The sequence below is a fragment of the Oryctolagus cuniculus genome, chromosome 21, assembly GCF_051225735.1.
Source record: "Oryctolagus cuniculus isolate XC-2025 breed Fujian yellow rabbit chromosome 21, ASM5122573v1, whole genome shotgun sequence".
Lineage (NCBI taxonomy): Eukaryota > Metazoa > Chordata > Mammalia > Lagomorpha > Leporidae > Oryctolagus > Oryctolagus cuniculus.
Window position 1 is genome coordinate 26,544,620 of NC_142887.1, and position 25,844 is coordinate 26,570,463.

At 49.1% G+C, this 25,844-nt stretch overlaps 1 protein-coding gene and 1 non-coding gene across 2 annotated transcripts in view; both read left to right on the forward strand.

Annotated features, from left to right (window-relative positions):
- Nucleotides 1–25,844, forward strand: part of ZNRF3 (zinc and ring finger 3) — a 168,406-nt gene that overhangs the window by 112,280 nt on the left and 30,282 nt on the right. The gene's annotated exons all lie outside the window — the stretch shown is intronic.
- Nucleotides 25,045–25,170, forward strand: LOC127484775 (small nucleolar RNA SNORA40). The gene has a single exon (XR_007911985.2). It is a non-coding gene; the product is annotated as a small nucleolar RNA SNORA40 (small nucleolar RNA).

Below are 25,844 nucleotides of genomic sequence, written 5' to 3' on the forward strand. Positions count from 1 at the left end.
CTCTGCACAGTAGGCTACCACCAGGAATGTTTCAAAGTGGTCGTTTTTCAAAGTGTCATTCAAAGGACTACTCCCAAAGTGGAGGACTCGGATAGGGGAAAACAAGTGGATGAAGGACAGGAAAATGAAACCAACAGACATCCAAAGATGTTTGCATTTCTTCACCAAATGTCAACCAGAACCTGTTGTGCAGTGCCATGAAGAGCAGTGGTCGATTCTTAAAGGGAATAAAGGGTTCAGGAATCCAGGAAAGCAGCAGCCGCCTCATGGTGAATGGGTTTTGCCAAATGTCTCTCTGAATTAGGGCTTTTCTCTTCTGAGTTCTCTGGTAGAAGTCAAAGCTGGTAGAATAAGGGTGCATGGAATAATCTAGGTGGCCGTGACCCCCTAAGCTCCTTTTGGTCTTTCGTAGGGGACTTTATAAGCTCAAAACTCTTTTCTACACTTGATCTTAGCCAAAAGGCTGAGAAGCGATCAAAACTGTTTTCTTAATAGTAGTAAAAACATCATTGTTTTCCATTTCCTTCTGTCACGGGAGTGTGGGAGAGTTTTCCGGAGGCATTGATATTTGAGGTATTGTCTTCACCCTGATAACTAATGACATATTGTGCTGGAGTATAGGTTTCATTTCTTAAATGCTCAGATTAAATTCATAATACGGCGAATATCCAAAGCCACAACCGAAGTATCAGTGGCTATAACTGAAGATTTTTTATATTCTTAATAATTTTTGAGAATGAGGAAGGAGATCTGAAATTTGGGTCTGTCACCCTGGCATTGTGTCCCTCTGTCAGATCATCTCATCGAACTTGACCAAGTTGGGAAAACCCTTTTATAAAGTTGGTGGAGGAGCCAGCCATGGAGCGTAACAGGTTGAGCCACCACCTGCAGTGGGCTCCAGTTCCAATCCTGGCTGCTCCACTTCCGATCCAGTTCTCTGCTAATGCACCAGGGAAAGCAACAGAGGATAGGCCAAGAGCTTGGGCCCCTGCATCTGCATGTGAGGCCTGGATGAAACTCCTGGCTTCTGACTTCTGCCGGGCCCAGCCATTGGGGCCATTTGGGGAGTGAACCAGCAGATGAAAGATCTTTCTCTGTCTCTCTCCTTCTCTCTCCCTATAATTGCTTTTCCAATAAATAGGACTTGGGCCATCCTCTACTGCTTTCCCAGGCCATAGCAGAGAGCTGGATGGAAAGTGGAGCAGTCCGGTCTTAAACCAGCGCCTATATGGGATGCTGGCACTGCGGGCGGCGGCTTTACCTGCTACGCCACAGCACCAGCCCCAAATAAAATAAATCTTAAAAAAAAAAAAAAAAAAAAGGCCGGCGCCGTGGCTCACTAGGCTAATCCTCCACCTTGCGGCGCCGGCACACCGGGTTCTAGTCCCGGTCGGGGTGCCGGATTCTGTCCTGGTTGCTCCTCTTCCAGGCCAGCTCTCTGCTGTGGCCCGGGAGTGCAGTGGAGGATGGCCCAAGTCCTTGGGCCCTGCACCTGCATGGGAGACCAGGAGAAGCACCTGACTCCTGCCTTCGAATCAGTGTGGTGTGCCGGCCGCGGTGGCCATTGGAGGGTGACCTTTCTCTGTCTCTCACTCTCTCTCACTGTCCACTCTGCCTTTAAAAAAAAAATAATCTTTTTAAAAAATATTTATTTATTTATTTGAAAGTCAGAGTTACACACAGAGAGAAGGAGAGACAGAGAAAGAGAGAGAGGTCTTCCATCCGATGGTTCACTCCCCAATTGGCCACAACAGCCAGAGCTGCGTTGATCTGAAGCCAAGAGCCAGGAGCTTCTTCCAAGTCTCCCACATGGGTGCAGGGTCCCAAGGACTTGGGCCATCTTGCATTGCTTTCCCAGGCCATAGCAGAGAGCTGGATGGGAAGTGGAGCAGCCAGGTCTTGAACCAGTGCCCATATGGGATGCTGGCACTGCGGGCGGTGGCTTTACCTGCTATGCCACAGCACTGGCCCTAAATAAAATAAATCTTAAAAAAAAAGAAATAAACAGGCACTAGAAGCCAATATAAGAAATAAAAGTTAATGTGCTGTTATGAAATGATTGGGGCTCTGGAGCCAAAATAGTGTTGGTTCTGAATTGCTCCAGTAAGTTGTTCTTTGCCACCCTTAATAGCAAATAACCAGACAATGAGTTTGAAGAACTTCAGTGAAAAAGATCTTAATGTCTGTGATGCTTGTGTTGGGCTATAACCTTTCACCTTGGTCTTTCCAGAGTAGGGCTTATGTGGATGGGCCCTTCCTTGAGAAGAGAGCCTGTAGGAACCTGGGTAAGGCTGCGGAGTTGTTTTCAAGCTGTGTAGGTGTTGGGGTGGGAGGGGGCTGTTAATGCTTCAGGATACCGTTCTCACTTGGGTTTTTTTGGTCACAGGTGGGTGTTTTCTAGGATACCTGAGTACCCTGGTCTTTAACCTGAGCCCACTTTAATGTTCTTGAGTGTGAGATTCCCATCGCAGGAGGGATCGTGGGATTGAAATCCTTGGGTCTGATCTGCTGTGGGAAAGGGGAGAAGGCAGCTGACTGTTCCAGGGCCCCAGAGGCAGCTGCTCCATATCACAGGCCTCCTCCGCTCAGCAAGGCAAGCAGGTGTCTGTCACATACCTGAACACAGCGCACCGTGACTACAGCTCATTGCCTCGGCATCCCTGGAAGCACCCTGTGTGACTGCCTGGGACATGTGCCCGCATCATACCTTCTAGGGTTCTGTTACTGTGGGGCCAATTTTGGCCCCCCAGGGGACATTTAGCAATGTCTGGAGACATTTTGGCCTTTAGACAAAAATATTGAAGGGCAAATTTTGTGGCACAGCAGAATAAGCTGCCACTTGCAATGCCAGCATCCCCTCTTGGAGTTCCAGTTTGAATCCCAGTGACTCTGCTTCCCATCTAGCTCCTGGCTGACGTGCCTGGGAAGACAGCAGAAAATGGCCAAGTACTTGGGCCCTTGCCACACACATGGGCAACCTAGATATTGTTCAGTGCTCCTGGTTTTCACCTGGCCCAGCCCCAACCATTGCAGTGAGCCAGTAGATAGAAGATCTCTCCCTCTCCCTATACCTCCCTCCCTCCCTCCCTCTCTCTCTCTCTCTCTCTCCCTCTCCCTCTCCCTCCCTCTCTCTCCTGCTCCCTCTCCCTCTCCCTCTCCTTCTGCCCCTCTCTCCCCCTCTTTGTCACTATGACTTTCAAATAAATAATAATTTAAAAAAAAATAAACAGTTGAGGGGAGCGGGGTGGGGTGTGTGCTGCTGACATCTGGTGAGTGGAGGCCACGTGTAAGGATGATCCCCACCACAAAGAACAGTCCAGTCCCACAAATACATAGTTGTTTTTTTTTTTTTAAAAAAAGAATGATCTGGCCCCAAATGTTGAGATAGAAAAATCCTATCTTATCATAGCATAAAATTTTTCTTGGCCTTAAAAGACCTTAAATTCTACTCCTTCCTCCTTCATTCCTTTCTCTGTTCCTACGCTGTCCTTTATCCTGGCAGCTTCTGGGGAGTGAATGGAGAGTGTTTCCACGCGAGGAGTGTGAAACACTGGGACTGCGGAGCTGAGCAGCCTCCGTGCAGGCAACACTTGTACTCAGAAGAGCTCGGGGACTTCGGGCCAGTTAACCTCTCTTTGCCTCTGTTTCTGCATGTCCCAGTCTTTTAAGAGAGTTGTGACGATTTAAAAAAAGTCATGAGCAAATTTCAGTTTGTGCCCACTCTGAACGTATCCCATCAAGCAGATAGAAGCTGTTCTCCTAATACGAACTAAGGTGGATTTCTCACTGAGGAGGAAATTTGTAAAAGACTCTTCAGATTTATTTTAAGGAACACTTGGGTAAATATCTCCCATATTTGGTTAAAATGGAGAACAAGAAAGGAACTCAACAAGCGGAATCAGATGGGGGAGAAAAGATTGGCATGGCATCAGTGGGAAAACTCAGGAAATACCTCTTTCCTTCTGAGGTCACGTGTCTGAAGGGCTCCGAATTTACAAAATTTTAATTTGGTGCTTTCATTTGTACCTAAATCTTCCCAGGAGCATCGTGGTTCAAAGGTCTGTGTTAGGCATGCTACCTGTTTTCTTTGTCCTACATCAGAGACAATTTTGAGCTATAAAGGGCTAACTGAAGCCATTGTTTGAAATCCATCAAGAGGCTTACGGGTATTTTGAAGACAGGGTGAACGAACAGAACAAATAATGTGTCTGCCATCCCAAGTCATAGGCAGCCAGCTGCCTCCCAGGACAGAGGGAGGCCTGGCTCAAGGCATTGCCTGCCTGTCACCGTCCTTAGCCATCTCAGCAGAACAGGGGCCGGAAACGAAAAAACAGAGAGTCGTCCTACAGGCTGAAAAGCCCATCCCAAATAGCTCCTGAACTTGTCTATGTCTGAGAGGCCCATTTTGAATCCTAAAAGAAGTTGGAACTTCATGTGTCACCTCATCATAGTACCTTAAGTGCCATACCTGGTTGGTTAACCAGTCTCTCACACCTGCTAACAAAGCCCGGAGGTCTCATCCTGTCTCCATTCTCAGGTACAGGGCCCTTGCACAACCTGGCATGCAGGTAACCTAGCTGAGCAACAATGAGCTGTCACTCAAGGTCTTTCTGACCCGCCCATGGGGCATTTCGCATATTGGGGCCACCTTGACCTTGATTGCTAAGCATTGGCTTACCATATGCCATGCCCCTGGAAAGCGTGCACATCTCTGGAGCCCCTGTCCTCTTCAGTGTGACCTGCAGGCCTCGCCCCTCACCTGGGCATAGATTTCCACTGGGTGTCCACTAGGGACACGGGAGAGAGCCTGTCTGCCAGCCTTGGGTCACAAGACCTTCTCAGACTCCAGACAAATGTCATTTCTTCCCTTGGTTTCACCTTCTGTGTGGGTTTCCTTTCCGGAAGCAACGTATTTTATCTGATACAAGCAGAAGGGGCCACTCTGCTTTGGTGGTCTTGTTTTTCCAAGTCAGACTAGCTAGGCTATGTGAGCAGACTTAATGCCTTTTGTACCATGGACTAAGTGTGAGGCAAGCTAAACAATTCCTTAGGATATTGAAATATTTTAAGTTCTGCATCATTTTTGCTACTTATAAAAAAAATAAAGGAATTTCAACACATTGCTGTTATTCTAAGCCCCGTTGGGTTTAATAAGATTCTAGTCAGCCTGAAGAGCATGGGCTATTTCTTGTGCTGTGTAAAGGAACTTGGAAGGGCAGGCATTTGGCACAGCGGCTAACCCGCCAGTTGGAATGCCTGCGTCACAAATACCTGAGTTTGAATCCTCCCTGTACTCCCAATTTTCTGCTTCCTGCTAATGTGCGTGCACCCTGGGAGGCAGCAGATGATGGCTCAGGTAGTCAAGTCCCTGTCGCCCGCATCGAGGCTTGGATTGCGTTCCCAGTCCCCAGCTTCAGCCTGGCCCAGCCTCAGTCATTGCACACGTTTGGGGAACAGACCAGCGGATGGGAACTCACTCATACGTGGAGGAGTGAATGAGTGAAGGTGGCCTTCACTATTGCACGTTAATAACCTGTCATTCTAGATTTTCACAAATGTATCAATCTTCGGTGAAGCTCACAGAAAAGAATGTGGGATGTGAAAGGAACTTTTGCTACCTTGGCTTGGTTTTTAGAAATCGAATTTTAAAGTGTTTAGCTTTAGCTTTATTTATTTATTTATTTGAAAGGTAGAGTTAGAGAGAGAGGGCGAGACAGATTTTCTGTCTACTGGCTCCCTCACCAAATGGCTGCAATGGCTGGGGCTAAGCTAAACCAAAGTCAGGCGCCTTGAAACTCCTTTCCATTCTCCCACGTGTGTGGCAGGGGCCCAAGCACTTGAGTCATCCTTGCTGCCGTCCTAGTCGCATTAGCAGGGAGCTGGATTAGAAGTGGGGCAGGGCTGGCGCCGTGGCTCACTAGGCTAATCCTCCGCCTAGTCCTAGAATCCTGGATTCTGTCCCGGTTGCTCCTCTTCCAGGCCAGCTCTCTGCTGTGGCCAGGGAGTGCAGTGGAGGATGGCCCAAGTGCTTGGGCCCTGCACCCCATGGGAGACCAGGAGAAGCACCTGGCTCCTGCCATCGGATCAGCGCGGTGCGCCGGTCGCAGCACGCCGGCCACGGCAGCCATTGGAGGGTGAATCAACAGCAAAAAGGAAGACCTCTCTCTCTGTCTCTCTCTCTCACTGTCCACTCTGCCTGTCAAAAAAAAAAGAAAAAAAAAAAGTGGGGCACGTGGCAGCTTAACCCTGGCCCCTTAGCTTTAGCTTTAAAAGCACCTATATACACACCCTCCCCGAGACACCTACAAGGGGCCTGCAAAAAGTTCATGGAAATGATTATTATGAAAAAATTCAATAAATTAAAAAATTTTTTTGTACCCAAAATAAATTGTATCTTTTAACTCCATTTCCATGAACTTTTTGAAGTGTTCTCATAGTTGTAAAAATGATAGATTTTTAATAGATTTTTTTTTTTACTTTTAAAATATTTATTTATTTATATGAAAGGCAGAGTTTTACAGAGAGAGGGAGAGATCTTCCATCTACTAGTTCACTCCCCAGATGGCCACAATGACCAGCACTGGGCCACTCTGAAGCCTGGAGCCAGAAACTCCATCCAGATCTCCCATGTGGGTGACGGAGACCCAAGTACTTGGGGCATCTCCCGCTGCTTCTCCCAGGCCATTAGCTGGGAGCTGGATTGAAATGGAAGGACCAGGACATGAACTGGTGCCCATATGTGATGCCGGCATCACAGGCGGTGGCTCTACCCGCTGTGTCACAATGCTGGCCCCCTCTCTCCCTTTCCCCTACTTTTTCCGTGGTCAGTGGTTTTCTTATCATACATCTTTAAATCACTCAACATTTATTTTGATGTAGAACATCAGGAGCGGCTAAGTCAAATCTCTCAAAGTTTGAGTCATTTCCTCATTGTTTGCATCCTCCTCCTTTCTGAAATTGATAGATTCTGTTCTGTTTCCTAAAGCAGGATCATATCCTATATTATCTACTGTCAAATAAATTCTGTGTCCCTTTGTGGTCTAGTACTACATTGTTCTAATTTTTATCATTGTAAAGATATTTCCAAATCCAAGCATGCTAAGCCTATAAACACATGTGGGAGACTTTAGCTCTAAAAGAACAAAGTGAATCAGTGACTGGGCTGTTTTTTAGACCGGGGAATCCTGATTGGCTTTAATCCTCTCCCATCCAATACGTCCTGTCGCTGCCCCAGCTGTGTCTCAGAATCTGCTCTGAGGGAGGCTGCTCTCAGAATCTGTGTTTGAGTACCATCATTGCCATATTCAAGGGCCTGCCTTGTGGCACAGTGGGTTACACCGTGAGTTATACTGTTGCCTATAGCGCCAGCATCCCCATACGACCACTGGTTTGAGACTTAGCTGCTTCACTTCCCATCAAACTCCCTGCTAATGTCCGTGGGAAAGCAACAGAAGATGTCCTTAAATACTTGAGCCCCTGCCACTCATTTGGGAGACCCGGATGGAGTTCTAGGTCCTGGTTTCAGCCTGGCCCAATCCCAGATGTTGCAGCCATTTGGGAAGTAAACCAGTGGATGGAAGATCTCACTTTCTTCCTCTCTCTCTCTCTAACTCTGCCTTTCAAATAAATAATCTTTTTAAAAATTGCCATATTCAAATTTTATTCCACTCCAGCATGCACACTCTTGTGCACTTTTTTTAAATATTGAAAAGGTGACACTGTGGTTAAAACCAACTACAAAACCTATTCAACTTCAAATTACAGAAGATTTCATCACCACCCCAACTTGTTTTTTACCCGTTTCTGTTCTGGAAATACATTTTCAGACAGCTGGACTCTAAATAGAAACAACAGGAAGCACCGATCAGAATGTTCCTATGTTGGGTGGCGCCATGGCTCACTAGGCTAATCCTCTGCCTTGCAGCGCCGGCACACTGGGTTCTAGTCCCGGTCAGGGTGCCAGATTCTGTCCTGGTTGCCCCTCTTCCAGGCCAGCTCTCTGCTGTGGCCAGGGAGTGTAGTGGAGGATGGCCCAAGTGCTTGGGCCCTGCACCCCATGGGAGACCAGGAGAAGCACCTGGCTCCTGGCTTCTGATCAGCGCGGTGCGCCAGCTGCGGCATGCCAGCCTTGGCGGCCATTGGAGGGTGAACCAACGGTAAAGGAAGACCTTTCTCTCTGTCTCTCTCTCTCACTATCCACTCTGCCTGTCAAAAAAAAAAAAAAAAAAAAATTCCTATGTGAAGGTTTATTCTTTATTCTTTTTTTTTTTTTAAGATTTATTTTATTTATTTGAAAGAGAGAGCTTCCATCTGCTGGTTCATTCCCCCAAATGACCACAATGACCAGGTCTGGGTCAGGCCAAAGTCAGGAGCCTGGAACTCCATCCAAGTTTCCCACATGGGTGGCAGGGCCCCAAGCACTTGGGCCACCTTCTGCTGCTTTCCCAGGCGCATTACTGGGGAGCTGGGTTGGAAGTAGAGTAGCTGGGACATGAAGTGGTGCTCCTGTATGGGATGCTGGCTCCAGCAGCAGCTTTTTTTTTTTTTTTTTTTTTTTTTTTTTTTTTTTTTTGACAGGCAGAGTGGACAGTGAGAGAGAGACAGAGAGAAAGGTCTTCCTTTTCCATTGGTTCACCCCTCAATGGCCGCTGCAGCCGGCGCACCGCACTGATCTGAAGCCAGGAGCCAGGTGCTTCTCCTGGTCTCCCATGGGGTGCAGGGCCCAAGCACTTGGGCCATCCTCCACTGCACTCCCGGGCCACAGCAGAGAGCTGGCCTGGAAGAGGAGCAACCAGGACAGAATCCAGCGCCCCGACCGGGGTGCCGGTGCCGCAGGCGGAGGATTAGCCTAATAAGCCACGGCACTGACCTACAGGCAGCATCTTAACCTGCTGGCCACCATGCCTGCCCCCTCTTTTTTGTTTTTCTTTCTAAACATGTGCAATGATATTTAGTGTACTCATAGATTTGTACAAGCCATCACCACAATCGAGTTTTTTTTTTTTTTTTTTTTAAACAGAGTGACAGAAGATGCAGGAAGGAGGGATGGAGGGAGGGAGAGAGAGGTCTTCCATCCGCTGGTTCACTCCCGAAATGTCCACAACAGCCAGGGCAGGGCCAGGCCAAAGCCGGTTGCCAGGAGCTCCATCCAGATCTCCCACGTGGGTGACAGGGACTCAACCACTTGGTGCATCATCTGCTGTCCTCCCAGAAGCACAAGCAGGAAGCCCCATCAGAAATAGAGTAGTCAGAACTCAAACCCTCACTCCAATATGGATGCAGGTGTAATAAGGGGCAGTTTAACCCACTGTGCCACAATACCCACGCCAACCACCATAGTCAGCGGTGTTTCCCTTATAGATATGTGAACAAGTTCCTTAACAGACATAGGAACATTTTCATCGCCCCTAAAAGAAGCCCCGTACCTCTTAGAGATCAAACCCTTTCCTTTCCCCTGCTCCTCCAGTAACCCCCCAGCCCTACACAACCAGTAACCCACTTTCTGTCTCTGAATATGCCTATTCCTCACATTCATTAAATAGGATCATCCAGTATGTGGTGTTCTGCGTCTTGTTTCTTTTGCTTAGTGAAATCTTTTCAAGATCCTTCTATCTTGTAACACACAATAGTACTTTTTCCTCCCATTTCTTACTGTTGCTGAATAATATTCCATTGTGTGGACATGCTGTACTTTGTGTACCAGCTGGTGGACATTTGATTGTTTCCTGTTCTTGATCGTTATGAATAATGCTGCCGTGACCATTTGTGTACAAGGATTGTATATTTACAGGCTTTCACTTCTCCAGATACCTAACAGTGCAGCTGTTGGTGTGGTAGCTCTGTGTTTAACCATTTTAGAAATTACTAGACTGCTTTTCCAAATCGACCATTCTTCATTCCTGCCAACAGTACACTGGGGTTCCAGTTTCTCCATAGCCTCACCAACACTTGTTCTTGTCTTTTTTATTAAAGCCCTCCTAATGGCTGTGACGTGGTTTCTCACTGTGGTTTTCAATTGCATTTTCCTGATGGCTAATGGTGTTGGACATCATTTCATGTGCTTATTAATAACCTGTATATCTTCTTTGGAGAATATCTATAAGATCCTTTGCCTCATTTTTTAAAATTGGTAATTTAAGCTTTCCATTATTGAGTTGTAAGAGTTCCTCATGTGTCCTGGATATAGGTCTCTTATTAGAGAATATTCTTTGCAAATATTTTTTCCCAGACAGACCCTTCATCTCCTGGTTCACTCCCCAAATTGCTGCAACATCCAGGTCTGGTCCAGGCCAAAGCCAGAAGACAGAACTTCCATCCTGGTCTCCCACATGGATGGCAGGCCACCCCCATCTCAGGCACGTTAGCAGAGAGCTGGATTGGAAGTGGAACAGCCATGACTCGAACCTGCAATCTAGTGTGGGATACCTGCATCACAAGCTTAACCTACTGTGCCCCAACACTAGCCCCTCTCTCCAAAATCTTGTAAGCTCAGAGAGGGCCAGAAAGCACTGGTCTGTTTTCAGCACTGGTCCTTTCCTGTTCCTGCTTTCTCAGATCTCTTCATTTCCACCTGGAATTTCTGAATCGCGGTAGTCTACACGTCCTGTGTTGGGAGGCTGACAGCTCCCTAGCTGAATGACCAGGCTAGCCTTGGTTCCGGAAGACACTGCCCCTCACTTCCTAGAATCCAGAGAGTGCCCACGAATGCAGATGCCACTGCACACCAAGTGTAGGGACCTAGAGTTATAGCACAGCAGGTCTGAAGAAGGGAAGATAAAACAGTCTATCAAAGTTATGATAATGGAGGTGCCATTTCGAAACCTGATGCTTCAGAAAGGACGTAGGCGAGTGACAGCTGTCAGTAAGCCTCCCTCCTCTGCTGTTCTTTCAGTGCCTTTGAAAAAAGAACAGCCCGAAGATTCCATTTTAGAATGTTCAAGATCTGGAAAGTGCTTCCAAAATCATTTTTCCCTTCAGGTTGGCTGATGAGCACCAGAGTGAAAATAATTCCCCTAACTGATAGCTGGACCCTTGTTCTCAGAAGAGGGTGTGGGTGTCTCGGGGATGGGTGGGGGATTGTTAACCAGGATCCCGTGCACCCGCAGACAGCACCAGCAGGCAGTGCAGGGACCTTCTGTTGAGTTCTACCCGTAAACCACAGCCTGTCTGGAGGGCCTGACTGCAGGTCGCTCAGCCTTGTTAAGTGCGTGCTTCCGAAAGTGCCCAGCAGACAAGGGAGCTGATCGACATGGGCACGTGACAACAGGGGATGGTTGTGCAGTGACTTCACGCCTACCAGGCCGCAGACTGTCTCCCCAAGTTCTTTTCCATAATGCCAGAAGCACCGAGGAGAGAAGAAGAAAATCGCAGTTATTTCTAGGTCTTTTCTGTCATCTGAAATTCATCTGTAACACTTCGGCACCCCATTTTTCCTGTTACACCTTCTTCAGTCCCTCAGCACTGATATGACAGCACAATTGGCTTGTTTATCATAATCATGGAAAATAAGTAAATGCAGTTGACAACGACAACGTTTTTACTTGGCATGGAAATCAGCTCTTCCCTAAAGGTCAGAATAGAACCCATTCATTCTGCAGAAGGATCGTCCCTAAAGCTGCTGCTTCTAACTGTCCTCACTGCCCACCCCCCAGCCTGCCAAACACACCCATAGGACAGCCCCCATTCAGTGACTGCAGGGTGGACATATCGTCCTAGTGATTGAGAGATTGAGACACAAGTTAAGATGGCCACATGCACGTCAGAGTGCCTGGGTTCAATTCCCAGCTCTGGCTCCCTGACTTCAGCTTCCTGCGAATGCAGACCCGGGGAGGCAGGGTGATAACCTCGTAGTTGGGGACTATCGTGGGCATTTGAAGAGTAAAGGAGCTGATGGGGCGCGCTCTCTCTCTCTCTCTCTCTCCTCTCTCTGCTTGCGTCTCAAACATTTAAAAATAACTATGTAAATCATGTTAAGATGGTAAGTCCCTAAGAACGCCAAGAAATGACTGAGTTGAACACACTTCACAGCTGCATGTTACCGCCCCCTCCTCCCACCACCCCTCACACTATTGTCATCTTCACCTAGATTGGACTCTCTTCTGTGAATAAGGGAAAATAAGAAAATTGCCTGTTTTAGGCGATCCAGGTGTGCTCTGGAGATTTAGAGTTAAGAAGTCAAGTAAATATTTTGGCAGCCCTACAAAGGTAAGACAGGGAGAATGCACCTAATGGGCTTCTCCAATTACAGGCCTGTCCAAACACTGCCTTCCCCCAGAGACGCCGGTCAGAGGTGAAGCCTGCCCCCGGCTTGCCTGCGGCCCGGCCCGACCCGGCCCAAGAGGATGCAAGGGTCTGACCCAAGAGGAGAGGTAGTCAGCCGCCAATGGGAGCTGCTGCTTCCTTACCGGAAAAATACAAAACCCCAGATGGTTTCTATTCCCCTCCCCCTCTTCCATTAGAACCCAGAAGAACCGAGGCATAGGGCGGCAGGTAGCCTCAGTCTGCAGTGTTGGGGGCTGACCGCTAGGAAAGGGGTCTTGGAAGCCGCACTGTTACACCGTCCACCCCGCCTTGGAAGCTCAGGGGCTAGGCGCCCAAGTGCACCTCGGTGGCACCAGTCTGGGTGGCTTCAGTCGCCTGGCCTGGGCAGTCCCAGAGGGAGGGAGTCTGGAGCTGCTAGCCTAGTCTCCTTTTAAGCTGCACACTGCGGCCCCTCCTGGCCCTGCCCCGGTGGCTTTGGCGCGGGATCACCTTGGCGGGGCCTCACCCCCAGGAGGGCCGGCAGGGGAGGGGGAGGGCCGGGCCTGTGGCGGCTCCTTTGATCACCTCCCGCCCGGTTCCAGGCCCTGCTGCCAGCGGGGCAGCCAAAGGCCCGGCTCCACTGATCTGATGAGGTGCTGAATAGGACCCGAGGGGCAGTGAGGGCGCGAGAAGAATGAAAAGGAAACCCCTTGAACCTGCTCAGCTTCGGCTCCCAGGGAGCCGCTCAGTTCCTGCCAGCCCTGGGGCTGCCCGCCCCTCACCCCCGGCCCCTCCGGCCTTTGCTTTTCAGACCCTGTGTGCGTTTTGTGTTTGAATCATGGGCCGCTCTCCCTGGTTCTCAGGCTGGGAACCCACTGTGCCTGTTGCCATGGTCACTGGGAAGCTCTTAGCGCCATGTGCTTCAAAGGGAACCTTTCTCCTCCCAGCGCCCGCTCGCCGCTGCCTGCCCCGGCGAGCTCACAATGAGCGGCTCCTCCGAGCCAGGCCTCTGACCCCCGCTTGCCTGGAGGAAAACCTTGCTATTGCCAAGGGAGGCTGCAGCAGTCGCACAGAAGCGGCCCTCAGCTGCGGCGCGTGCGGACGCGCGCACGCTGGCGGTTCGGGGCCTCGCGCGCCTCCTGGGAGATGTGCATGCAAGGTCCCTCCGCAGAGATTGAGGATGGGTGGAAGTGTTGGCCTTTCCCACAGCCCTCCGTCCCGCGGCGGTTCTGAAATGGAAGCCCCCAGGCAGGAGAAGAGGTGGCCTCATTGGGGCTGGGGGTGGGGGGGAGGAGAAAGACTTGGACAGGGAAGGTAGTGGGACCCAGGGCACAGGCCTCTTTTGGGCCAACAGAAAGTGCAACCGAGGCAGGTGGCTCTGGCTTCCTCCCTGAGCTGTGGCGGGGATGGTGGTGTCTGGTCGCTTTCGCAGGATGAGGGATACCTGAGCATAGCCTAGTGGATATGAAATCTGCTTTTGCTTGTTTGGTGAATAATGCCAGGGAGTGAGAGAAGAGGCAGTGGTTTAAAAGAGTTACACAGAGAGAGGGGGAGACAGAGAGAAAGAGAGAGAGAGAGATCTTCCATCCTCTGCTGTACTCTCCAAATGACAACAGCAGCCAGACCAAAGCCAGGAGCCAGGAACTTCTTCCAGGTCTCTGTACTCAAAAATGCTGGGATCACCATGCCGTTTGGCGGGCAGTGTACTTGCTCTGCGTTTTATTGTTCTAGTGGAGTTGAAGTCCTTGAGTAGCTCAGGGTCTGGCCGGGGCCAGGGAGTCCTCTGGGGATGAGCGTGCCAGTCACCCTGTGTGGGCCTCCCTCACACGCACTCCCTGCTCTCAGCCCACTCTCCCAAGATCCCTTATCTAATTTGACACATAGAAATGAATGATGCTGCGGTTTATTTTGCCTCTCTCTATTTTGCCAGGCTTGTTTCTTGCAGAAATTGGGAAAATTTAGATTCACTTGACCTTTGGAGTGTCAGGTCTTGTTGTTCTTCCCAGCATCGAGCCCATCTAACTTCAAGGTCGAATGAAGGAGCAGCGTTTTCTTCTCTCTGCATGTCCTCTGGCCAGAACTGAAGGGGGAGAGTGTGGCATGGCCTGGGTCTGGTTCACTTCCGCGCGGGTGGGAAGTACGTTGCTGACAGCTCCAGACTGGGGTGCAGTGGCTCTCCCGGAGAAGTTTTCTGGTTTTGTATCAGTTGTGCTAATGACTATCCTTGTTGGCAGGCCCTCAGGGCAAGGTTAGGGAAGCTGTTGGTTCTGCAGTCTAGTTCTGTTGTTTGTCCAAATTCTGTGGCTATGATAACCCACATAGCCACCTAATCTTTTTTGTTAACCACGGAAGTTTATACAGCTATTGGGCCAAGGTTTGTCATTGAAGGTGTGGATGTGCCCAGGATGTTAAATTTGCCTGGATCTCGGAACTATAGCGCTTTGCAAACACTGCTTTGCCTTGGCTGTCCTGGTCCCTTGGTGCGCAGCAGGAAGCTTTGGGGTGTCCACCACCCTGGACAGGCTGTCTCGTATCCTGGCTAAGACCTCGCTTTCTGCTGAAGTCTTTCTGGACCAGTCGTGTGTCAGCAAGGATGGCTCCTCAAAAGCAACGAAGCTTCGCTCTCCAGAATGGATGATGGACCTGGGGCGGGGGAGCGATGGAGGAGAAAATTCCCGGGGGGGGGGGGGTCAGAAATGAAATGCGCACGTCCCAGGGCCAGTCAGCAAGTGACTTGGCCAGGCCTGAGGGTTTGAGCAAGCAGCAGAAGGTGCCCACGATACTGAAAGTATTTCCAGGGAGTGCAGAAGAGGAACGCGTGGGGGAGGGGGGGCACCGGCTCCTGACAGAGGGAACAGGATGTGCTGAGACCTCGAAATAGATTGCCTATTTCTGGATATTTCTATGGTATCGCTGTATAAGTAAAAGAGAGGGATAGGACTTTGTAATGCATTATGAAGACCTGAAAACTCAAAAGCCTAGAGAACTTTTATGTGCATGAATTAAAATGGGACTAAGTCGTCCTTGTCAGTCAACGTGAGACCCAGAGTTCCATTTCCCCCTCTCTCTGGTGCTAATGCTTTCACCCCAAACCTTCTGTCTTTTAGAAATTGTGCTAAGTGCCCTTACATGAGACTCACCATTTTAAGCTTTGTAGAATGTACACTTGTGCATTAAGTGCATTTGCAGTTTTGTGCGTTCATCACCACCAGCCATTTCCAGAACATTCTCACGTGCCCACACTGAAACTTTGTACCCACTTAGCACTAACTCCCCACTCTGGCACCTGCCTTTCTCCTCTCTACACCTGTGAGTCTGACCCCTCCACTTACCTCGCATAAGTGGGTCCTATGTTGTCATTTTGTAACTGGCTTCTTTCACTTAGCGTAGTGTCTGCAAGGTGAATTCATACTGTAGTATGTATCAGAATTTCCTTCCTTCTTATAATTGGATTATATATTCATGTGTGTGTGTGTGTGTATACATGCTACATTTTGTTTACCCATTCAGCCACTGGTGGACACTTGGGTTGTTTCCACCTTTGGCTATTATAAATAATGCCACTATGAGCACAGCATAATGCTTTTGTTGCCTGTGCTTTTTTTTTTTTTTTTTAAGATGTATTTATTTGAGAGGCAGAGTTACAGACAGAGTGAGAGATCTTCCATCTGCTGGTTCACTCCCCAAGTTGCCGCAACGGCCAAAGCTGAGCTAATCCAAAGCCAGGAACCAGGAGCTTCTTCCAGATTTGCCATGTGGGTGCAGGGGCCCAAACACTTGGGCCATCTTCCACTGCTTTCCCAGGCCACAGGCAGAGAGCTGGATCAGAAGAGGAGCGGCCAAGACACAAACCGGCACCCGAATGTGGGATTCCGGTACCTCAGGCAGAGGCTTAACCTACTGTACCACAGCGCTGCCCCACCTGAGCTTTTTGTATCTCCTCTTTTCTGTGCTGTCTCCTTAATTCATCTTCACCTTTTTTTTTTTTTAATGTATAAAAGATTTCACAAACACACCTCCTACTCTGTCTTGCTTTTCTAAGTTACTCTTCTAAGAATTCCAGAAAGGAAGAGAACTGCTTCCCTGGCCGGGCTCTCAGGGACTTGTTATATTAGAAGCCGTGCTGTTGTGGATACAAAGAATGATAAGGAACCGGACAGAGGGTGTCCTGGGCTGGCCACAGGGGTCCAGCAGACTGGCTACACTACTCTGCGGTCAACCTCTTGCAAACGGGGAGCTGCTGTCCGTCTCCGTGGCCAGCTGCCACCAGCCCCATGGTGTGAATGGCGAGGAAGTGGGACTGGCGGCGGGCCCCGCTCCAGGATGCGGCCTCTGCTGGCAGAGGACCAAGGTGGAGGGGGAGAGGCACTGTGTGTGAGAGAGATCTTCCTAGCTCCAGAACCTGTAATTCTCAAGTTTAAAAAAAAATTTTTTTAAAGAAAGATTTTTCAACCAAACCGTGCTTTTATCTTTAGGTTCTGAATAGGAGATTGTTCACACAGCTAAGCTGGCTGCAGAAGCCAAGCCAGTTAAAACAATGTGCAGGCAGCTTTCCTCCAAGTAACCAGAAACTGTTGGCTCAGAGGAGCCTGAACCTAGGAACCGACCTGCTGGGAGACGTTTTCCCGAGCAACTCCAAGCAACGGCCTGAATGTAAATCCTCCTGCTGCGGAATGGCACCCTGGCAGATGAAGACCCTAATTAGAGATGGAAGGGTTTCTATTTTGTTTTTCTTTCATCCTTACCCTGGGGCCTTTACAGGGCCGCCATGTCTCTGCTTGTGTGCAAAGAAATTTCCAGCTTCTCTTTGTAACCAGATCCTCTTTTGGGTAAGCAGCAACAAGCCGACAATGTGGGCCCACCACAGCCGGGGGACCCTGCGAGCAGCCTACTCCAAAACAGAGAGCTCGGGGCAGGGCCGCTGTGGCTCGGTCACCTGGACTGGCTGCTCTTTGAAGTTGCTGGCCAAGTTGGAGCTTATGCCGGCCCTACCCCCATGAGATAGGAATCCATGCGTAGACTGCAAGTGAAATTTCTCAAGTTCCAAAAGAGAACAGAAGTGTGAACAAAGTGCAAAGCAGTAAGGGAGAGCTGCAGCCAGGGTTGAACGGAGGCGGGCGGCAGGCCCTCCTCCCTCTCGAGCCTTCCATGGGATTCCCTGGTCATGGTGAAGCAGACAGGCCGTGTTGTGTCTCACACTGATCACCCCTTGGCTCTCGGAGCACCCAGAAGTATCACCTGTGTGGAGGACCTACCGGTTATGTTGTAAGCACTTCCTCAACTTACTCAATACCCAAAGGAGCGTAGAACGGATGACCCCACTCGAGTTCATTTCTCTTTGGCAAATGAGCACAGCTCTCTGGGCCCAACGTGCTGGGCTGTCAGTCAATCACAGACCCACTTTTAGATAGTCTGGGTAACTACAGCAAATACCAGGGCTGTTCCTCTTCAGCCTGTCAGGGCCGTTCTTTGAGGCATCGTCCTTTGCATTTGGTGGGTGTGGCAAGGGTACCAGTACTTCACGTGCTACCAAGGCCTGGTAACTGACATGTTGTTTAATTTATGCCTTGCTACAGAATGCTTGTGCCTAAATGACCTTAAAAACTTGGGAGGAAAAGTTGGACTATTCTGAGTCAGATACAGGAGTGGTGCTCCTCCTGGCAGCCGCTTGGTGCTGGGCCGGACTGGGCGCTGTCCAGACACAGCGTCAGCACACAGTTGTGCTAGCTCCATATTCCCAACTGTGGGAACTAGCTAACACCCTACTAGAAAGCTGCAGACCCCGTGGCTCAGGGGAAGGGGCTTACCTGCAGACACTAGCCGTGGCTCTGTCCAGGTCCCAGACTGGCTCCAGACCTCCCCTCCATATGAACCCCTTAACTCATCTTGGTACATCAGCACTGTGCTGTGGGCTGCAGACACTGCTGATGGTGATGGCTCTGCTTCTGCCTATGTAGCAGGGGGGACTGACAGGATTCCCAGCCTCCAGTGGGCTGCATCTCCTGCTGTTGAGAAGCCCCTGGGGCCAGAGGGCCACCCATTCATACTTGCCATATGCAAGACCACTGTACCTCCTGCATTTTTTTCCCAGAAGTCCTCAGCTTGCTCATGCTGTCCAAAGTTAGATTTCGGGGAATCCCAAGAGACTTCTTTTTGAGCTCTAATGCTTGTGGTTAGGCCGTTTCAGCTTGTTGGAGAAAAGTGGCCCATGCTTATCTACTGCCTGCAGATTGCTGATGATGAAGCGTGTCTCTTCTGTGCTCATAACTGTCTCTGTTCCAGCTTTTTATTTTGAGCTTAATTTTCACTAGGGCTTCCAGGAATTGCTTAAAGCTATTGGGAGGGGCCGGCGCTGTGGTTTGAGTCCCTGCTGCTCCACTTCCCATCCAGCGCCCTGCTAATGCGCCTGAAAAAGCAGTAGAAGTTGGCCCAAGTGCTTGGGCCCCTGTACCCTTGTGGGAGAACAGAAAAAAACTCCTTGCTCCTGGCTTTGGATTGGCCTGGCTCTGGCTATTGCAGCCATTTGGGGAGTGTGTCTCCTTCTCTCTATAACTCTGTCTTTCAAATAAATAAATAGGAAGGAAGGGAAGGAGGGAGAAAGAGAAACCATTGAGAAACAGGTACATCTAGATCTAAAAAGAAAATAGAGCTTAAAAAGATAAGGCCAAACAAAATGTTCCCAGCATGCCCTTGATTCTGTTCCATGGATTTTTTGGACATATGGTCTATAAGTGGCAGAATGTGACAAAGCTTACCCCTTGTTATTGAAAATGTTAGCTGAGCTACACTCACAGTTAATTCAAAACTGTATCAAATCAAAACAGAGGCAGGAAGAGATTCTTGATAATTTGCATGTCATCTTGCACTTGTACCTAATGAGTAGCGTGGGTCACGCCTTGCTGAATTTGTAATAACAGTGACTTTAGAAGAGGTCTTAGATGTCAAAAACCAAAATCCATCACAGATTTTTAGGTTACATCTGTAGGCTATGAAAGCATGATTTTATGGAATCTTTTTTATTCATTTATTTGAAAGGGTGAGAGATATCTTCCATCCACTGGTTCATTCCCCCAATGGACTTAACAACAGCCTGGGCTGGGCCAGGAGCCAGGAGCGTCTTTCTGGTCTCCCACCCGGGTGACAAGGACCTAAGTACTCGAGCCATTGTTTGTTGTTGCCTTCCCAGGCCATTAGCAGGACACTGGATCAGATGCAGAACAGCCAGGACTCTAAACAGGCACTCTGATGTGAGATGCAGGTGTCCCCAAGTGACGGCTTAACTCACTGTACCACAACACCCACCGCATCATTACTGATTAACTAGTACTGGATTGATGGCAATGCGGCTTTGCTATATTAGCATGAGGAACTGGGTGGGGTGGGCCTGGTTCCCTAACATAAGGAACCATGGCCCTCACAGAAGGTGGGTGGTAGCCCTTCCCAGGATGACCTCCTTTCCTCGGAGGAAGGCAGCACGAGTGTGTTAACAGTTTTCATATCTCTTCCCTGTATTTTTCCTTCTGCCCCAGTCATTTCTCTGTTACTGGAAAGTCACAGCCATCCTCAGTGTTGCTGTGACAACGGTGAGCTCCTAGCCAAACACCCTGTCTCGAGGAAAAGCTGGGGACACTCCTCATCACCCTGATTATCACTGTTGGTTTTCTTGCTTTTGGTTTTGTTCTGCTTTGCTTTGGTTTATTTTATCTACTTGAGAGGCAGAGAGAGCTCCCATCTGCTGGTTCACTCCAGATGCCTGCAACGAAGCCAGGAGCCAGGAACTCAGTCCAAGTCTCCCATGGGCGTGACGAAGACCCCGTTACTTGAGCCATCACCCCTGCTTTTAGTAGCGGTGTCTTTGATCTCACTCGTTCATCTGTAGTCACTTGTTCGTGCCCTGCAGTGACCCTAGCAGCTTCCCCAGCAGCAGCAAGCTGTCCCAAGCCTGCCCGAGTTGCTTTGCAGGCTTGGGGGATGTGATTCCCCATGGATAATGGAGCCAACAGCAGTTCAGCAACTACACGACACAGAAGCTAGACTTATGGACCATCTTGCTCCAACCACATCTCTAACAGGAAGCAGAACTACCACCATGTCCCAGAGGTGCTGCGCTGAACTTGACTAAGTGGCTACCTGTTGTAGAAGAATAGACTACACCTTTGTAGTTCATTCATACGTATATCAGGGACCTCCACCAGCCCAGACAGTGTGCTCCATGCTGCTGCTTATAGTGCTGACTAAAACAGACAAGTTCCCTGCCCTTGTGGGGCTCCTGGTCAGAGACAAGCCACAAGTGAACAGGGTAGCCACGATGGCGATGTGACTGAGAGACCTGCACATGAGGTTATAGGGTGAGCAGCACTCGCTCCCTAGGCTGCCTTGAGCTGAGAACCCAAGATGAAGGTTCCTGGAAGCAGAGAGGAGGTTGTTCCCACGCAGCCCACCCACGCCGGAGCTTGTCTGCCTCTGCTCCTTGCCTGTTCCCTGGCTCATCTGCTCCTTGCGGTGTGCTCGGCTACCGCCTGTCCCTCCTGCATCTTCTACCCCCTTGCTCCATGTAAGAGTTAGCCTCGGCCTCCTGTCTGCTGGGCAATACAGGGAAGCGCTGAAGTCTTACAGAACGCTGGCTGCTTTGGTGTGTTTTTAAATGTTGTCTACGTGACTATTCTGCCACAATGGCGTTTAAACACTCTGAAAGCTGCCTAATGTGCTGTGTGGTATAAAGGGTACGGAGAGGATAAACTGATCACACACACACACACACACACACACACCTTCGCTTTACTAATAGCTGCCTAAAAATCACCATCTGGAGTTTAATTGAAATTCACATTTGGTGTTTTGCTTTGGGTCATGGTCACCCTGTCAGACTTCTTCCCCACTCCTGGTGACTCTGAGAAGGTGAGGCCGGGGGACGGGGAGTGGGGAGGGGGGCCTGATGAAAAGGAAAGTTGTCTTGGCTGGCGGGGGTCGTGTTTTATACCATTAGCTGTGTTGCAAGAGGTCGTGTGATCCTTGCTAGACGATAGCTCCGGTACCGGTGAAGGTCATTGCCACAGTTCACACAGAGCTGCCCAGCGCATCACCTTCATGTTCACGTGAAAAACCAGAGGCCACGCTGACAGCCTGGCCTGCTCTCAGCCCTTGGCATGCTTTTGGGCAGGTGGAGTGGTATTTGACCATTTGAAGGAAGGTGGAAGCGTAATAGAGACAGTTTGTGCTGGGTCAGAGAACTTTCTCTTTGGGGGGGAAAAAAGTGAATGACAAAACAAAGCTTTGCTAGGGCAGAGGGTGGGAGCTCCAGCAAATAAAAGGTTGCACTAGAACCCACTTCCTTTGTTTGTTCTGCTGAGTAAAGTCTTGCTAGCATTGAATAAATCCAGCGGAGAAAGCCTGGTGGAGGCCGTCCTTCCACTTGTTCAGTGCAAGTTACCTTAAGAACCCAATGGGACTTGAGATAGAGCTTTATTTATTTATTTATTTATTTTTGCAAGTTACCTGTTAGAGGCCCTGGAAACAGAAGTGCGTTTGTTCCTTACTATGTGAGTGACCTCTCAGTATTTCACAGTGGTTACTGATTAACCAGGGAGTTTCAAATGAGGCATTTTCATGTCCAGGTTTAAAGAAGCTGCCCTCCCCCGAGAGAGCTGACTCGCAAGATGAGCTTCAAGCAGAGCAGGGCTGTTACCCCAGTGTTGAGGGGCCCCAGGTCCCCGGGGCTGTGCCCAGGAGCACACTAAAGCCACCTCTGCAAGGTGTTCTCATGCAAGAGACTTGAAACCAGAAGGAAAAGTAACACTTTCTTAAGAAAGGAAGGGCAGCTGCTCCCAAGGTTCTGGATAAATCTGAGACTGTCGTTCTCTGCCCCTCCCCACATGGACGGTGGGGCAGAGCCAGGCTGGGCCTCTCTCCAGAGCCCTCTTGTTCATTTCCACTCCTGAAGGTGGAGTATTGTCCTGGCAGAGTTGCGTGGGTTTTATGAAGGCCAAAGATGAGAGGCCTTGGCTCCCTTGGGTGTACCTTTAAGTAAAATCAGTTGCCAACACTTCACCTGAAAGATTTTATGTTTACAAAAACACACACACACACACACACATTTCTACCTTCTCTTAAGAAATCAGGGGGCTGGCACTGTGGTGTAATGGGTAAAGCCTCCTCCTACAGTGCCAGTGTCCCATAGGCACTGGTTCGAGTCCCGGCTGCTCCACTTCTGATCCAGCTATCTGCTATGGCCTGGGAAAGCACTAGAAGATGGCCCAAGTCTTTGGGCCCCTGCCACCCACACCGGAGACCCGGGAGAAGCTCCAGGCTCCTGGCTTCAGATCAGCACAGCTCTGACCATTGTGGCCAATTGGGGAGTGACCCAGAGGATGGAAGACCTCTCTCTCTCTGCCTTTCATTCTCTGTCTGTGTAATGCTGACTTTCAAATAAAATAAATAAATCTTTTTAAAAAAATCAGAAGGTCTGTCTGTGCTAGGGCCCCAGCCCTCCTGGTAAAGATAGCTAGCCCCAGCCAGCCTGAGGTCACCCTGCTCAGATGGGTGTGCCCTGTGTGGTCTGCCACAGTCCCCACCTCTGTCTCCTGTGCTCTTCACACTACAGCAGCGTGTTAATTAACATCTATCTCATCCCTGTGGGGATTTGGGTTTGCGATCTCTCTTGTGTGGTTTTTCTTTTCTCTCTCTCTCTCTCTCTCTCTCTCTCTCTTTAAGATTTATTTAGAGGTAGAAAGAATGGGCCACTCTCTCAAGACAGGGTAGCAAGGGAGAGCCCCCACTCCAGTGATCCACTATGGAGGCAGAATTGATCAGGTGGGATATGGAGAAGGATTGGGCAAAGGATGATGAGAGGAGGGGAAGAAGACTGGATTTCTGGGTTCACGTGGTATTTCCATTAACCTGAGACAAGTAATGCCTTCTTTGGGAGGACCTTGGTGACTTTGAATTTGGTCGTATTGCTCGGGGCCCTGGAATTCAGGAAGGGGTAAAAGTTCGGGAGTCACGAGGCAGGGGAACATGTGTACAAACCCAGAATGAGCTTGTCCAGGAAGCGAGGACAAACCAGGAGGAGAATAGGAGCCCAATGTAAGACTCGGAGGGAAATGAGTGTGTGGGATCATGGACGAGTCGGTGGAAGGTAGCGGGAGAGGGAAGAGGAGAAGCTGGCTCAGAAGCACAAGGCAAGACAGACAGGTTGGTGGAACAGCACAGAGAACCACGCAGGTGAGGTACCATGACCTTGTGGGTGCAGTCTTTTAGCACAGGTGTATCAGCCTTTGCTGCATATAACCTGCCCTTCAAACTTAGTACCCAATCTGTTCATGATTCTGAACAGTTTTTCTGGCCTGGGTCAGCTTGGCTGATCTCTGCAGTCACCTGGTGTTTCAGTTAGGGATGAATGGGTTTAGATGGCCCCACTCAATGGTTGGGGCCTCAACCTGTGACATTGGTGCTCTCATGACATGTGGGCTCTCATGATCCAGTAGACTAGCCCAGGCTTTGTCACATGGTGGTCTCAGGGCTCCGAAGAATGAGAGAGGGCAGATCGAAGGCACTTTCCAAGCCTCTGCTTGTTGTCAGCTCCAGTCCTACTGCATAGATCAGGCCATATAGACAAGCCCATAGTCAAGGGGTAGACAAAAGAACCCCATCTCTTGGGAAGAAGTATAAAATACTGTGGCCATTGTTTTTGTTTTTGTTTTTGTTTTTTCAGTCTAGCATGAGAGGTATGAATTTCTGGTAACACTTGATAGGAGGAGATACTGGGTTCTTTGGCTCAATCATTTAAGGATTGACAATCATGAAAGAGCAACGTCTCCATGTCTAGGTGCGGAGATTATTTCAGTCCCACTCCAAGGGAAAACTGGAAGAAGTGAGGAGAAAAGCAAGACCACTCGTATTCACTGTATCAAGCTAAAGCAGTCACTGAAAAAATTATTGACACTCAGTTGAAAACTCAAACCTAGGTCCCCTCCCCTGAAAGCAGTGTCTGGTTTGCAGCAGTCAACACCTCAGTGCCATTCCTCATTGAAGACGATCAACAAGTAGGCATCAGTGCTGTCCTTGACCAGCACAGGATCCAGCCTGTGCCAAACACTTTATACCCATGAGCTGTTGATCTCCTCAAAAACCCTATAAAGTGCTGTCGCTGTCCCGGTTCTGTAGATGAGGAAACCCACTGTCAGATACGCCCAGTGTTGTGGCAGAACAGGTAGAGCCAGCACCTGTGAAGCCAGCATCCCCTATGGGCACCAGTTTGTGTTCATGCTGCTCCACTTCCAGTCCAGCTCCCTGCTGATGACCTACAGAAAGCAGCAGAAGATGGCCCAAGTATTTGGGCCCCTGCCATCCACGTGGGAGACCCAGGTGAAACTCCCAGCTTCAGCCTGGCCCAGCCCTGGCTGTTGTGGCCGTTTGGGGGGTGACCAGCAGGTAGAAGATTGCTTACTTATGTGCACTTTCTCTCTCCCTCCCTCCATAACTCTGACTTTGAAATAAATAAACAAATCTTACCAAAAAAATTTAAATGATTTGCCCAAGGGTTTCTATTTAGTAAATGATAAAGACAGAAATAAACTAACCAACCCCTAAGGCTGCCAGGCCCCCCGACTCTGGGCAGCAGTAGCAAGTGTACACACGCACCCTGCAGCCCTGGTCATCCTCACCTTGAGTGTTATGCACACTGACCTGAGAGCTTCCTGCTGCCCAGGGTCCAGTCAGGCTCCTTCCTGCTAGTAAAACTTACCCATTCATCCAGATTCATTGACAGTAGATTCGTCCTAAAATATTAAGCCAATAGCATTTGTGTGGGGATGTTTTTGTTTTCGTTAAACTTGTAGACAGAGAGTCTAGACAGGTGCACACAATAAATTCTTTTTTTAATCCAGAACTCATTGTTCAGTATGAGTTTTGATTCATATGAGAAAGAATATGATACCCAGGGCAGCTTACAGTGATGGGAGTATTGATAACCATAAAAAGTTGGTTCCAGGAAAAGAAAAAATGTTGGTACTATTTTAGATATCACAAGGAGGTATTATCTTGCTCCGTCTGGACAATTTTTGAAACTGGTTTTGGGATTTTTCCTATATTAACTAAAGTTAAAAAGCATTCACATGATAAAGGGTTCATAACAGTTCCATCGTAACAGTTTCTCTTTTAAGCAGTAAGGGCAATAAAGGGAGAAGAATAGTCAGTTCCGCCACACACCCCAGTTTTTTTTAAAAAAAATCTTTATTGAAGTACAATAGACATGATAAACAGCACATATTTAAGGTATACAATTTGATAAAATCTGACCTATATACACACACACCCATGGAGCCATCACCACAATCAGGATGAACAGAGCCGACACTCCCCAAAGCTCCTCTCCGCTGCCCTTGGAAGTCCTGCCCTCTCTCCTACCTGTCCCTCCACTGTCTCCAGACAACCATCATGCAGACTTCTATGGATTAATTTGCATTTTATAGAGTTTTTATGTGAATGGAATCACGTAGTATCCACTCTTTCCATCTGGCTTCTTTCACACAACATGATGATTTTTGAAATGCATTCATGTCAGTTGTGTGAGTAGTTCTTTCCCTTTTATTCTTTAAATTTTAAAT